The sequence below is a fragment of the Arachis hypogaea genome, chromosome 18 (assembly GCF_003086295.3).
Source record: "Arachis hypogaea cultivar Tifrunner chromosome 18, arahy.Tifrunner.gnm2.J5K5, whole genome shotgun sequence".
Taxonomy (NCBI): Eukaryota; Viridiplantae; Streptophyta; class Magnoliopsida; order Fabales; family Fabaceae; genus Arachis; species Arachis hypogaea.
In genome coordinates, this window is record NC_092053.1 from 89,500,317 (window position 1) to 89,501,946 (window position 1,630).

The 1,630-nt window shown below is 42.9% G+C and overlaps 1 non-coding gene across 1 annotated transcript; it reads right to left on the reverse strand.

Annotated features, from left to right (window-relative positions):
* Nucleotides 1-246: 246 nt before the first annotated feature.
* On the reverse strand, nucleotides 247-350 carry LOC112774179 (small nucleolar RNA R71). The gene has a single exon (XR_003188678.1). It is a non-coding gene; the product is annotated as a small nucleolar RNA R71 (small nucleolar RNA).
* Nucleotides 351-1,630: the final 1,280 nt, after the last annotated feature.

Here is a 1,630-nt window from a genome sequence, read left to right on the forward strand (position 1 = left end):
TCATTGTTCATTTGGTGGGAGTGCTAATGAAGATCCCAACCAACATCTCACAAAATTTCTGAGAATTTGTGACACTGTGAAGTCCAATGGAGTCCAGGAAGATGCCTATAAACTGCTTTTGTTCCCATTTTCACTTAGGGACAAAGCAGCTAAGTGGCTGGAATCATTCCCAAGGGGGAGTCTAACAACATGGGATGAGGTGGAAAGCAAGTTTCTGGCACGTTTCTACCCCCACAAAAGGTCAATAGGCTTCGATCTGAGGTTCAGACTTTTAGACAACAAGATGGTGAAACTCTCTACGAGGCATGGGAGAGATTCAAGGATTTGACAAGGAAATGCCCACCAGACATGTTCCATGATTGGGTGCAATTGCATATTTTCTATGATGGACTCTCTTATGAATCAAGGAAGGCTGTAGACCATTCATCAGGAGGTTCATTGAACAGGAAAAAGACTGTGGAAGAAGCCATTGAAGTGATTGAGACAGTGGCTGAGAATGAGTACTACTATGCATCAGAGAGGCACAACACTAAGGGAGTCATGGAGCTGAACCATGTTGATACAATTCTAGCCCAAAACAAGGTGTTTGCCAAGCAACTAGCAGAGCTTACCAGGCAATTAGAAACAAAGCAAGTGGCTGCAATACACACACAAGATCAAGAGGAAGTAAGCATTGAAGGAGGTAATTGGGAAGAGGCAAACTCTGTGGGAAACCAACAAAGGCAATCATATGATCCACATTCCAACACTTACAACCCAGGATGGAAAAATCACCCAAACTTTGGGTGGGGGAACCAACAAACCCAACCACATAACCACAAACCTTACAACCACAACCAACATAACAATTCCACATACCAAAACTCCAACCAAAGATCATACCAAGCCACACAAAACACTTACTCCCAACCATCATATCATGGCCAAAATAATCAACCTACCCAACCTAATCCGAACCAACAATTTCAAGATCAATTAAACCGGATAGAAGGAATGATGGCAACCATGAGTCAAGACATAACCGAATTGAAAAGCTTCAGGGATGATGTGAGAGCTACCTTAAGAAACCATGGTGAAAAACTCAAGAGGATGGAGTCTCAAGTAGGAGAGCTATCTCAACAGGCCCCCAAATCAACTGCAGTGTTCCCTAGTGACACAGAAAAGAATCCTAAAGGGGAACAAAAGAGAGTGAGATGGGAAGAATGCAAGGCCATCACCATATTGAAGGAAGTCTCAGAAGAAGAAGGAATCAGGCCCTCAGAACAGGAGCCAGAAATCTTGAAGGAAGGTGTGGAGGAAGCTAAGCAGGAAAGTGAAACTGAGCAAGCCAAGGAACTGCAAAAAGGCACGATGGAAACATACCAACCAAAAGCACCATTTCCTCAGAGGTTAGGAGGAGGTGAAAAAGGGAAAACCTATTCAAGGTTTTTAGAGAAATTTAAGTCTCTCCATATCAATATTCCCTTTCTTGAGATTCTCCATCAAATGCCTACACACATCACGTATTTAAAGGAATTGTTGAGCAAGAAAAGAGTTTTGAAGGGAGGACAAACGGTAACAATGAACAAAGAATGCAGTGCCCTCATCAAGAAGGACACAGTCTCTAAGAAAACAGACCCAGGAAGCTTTC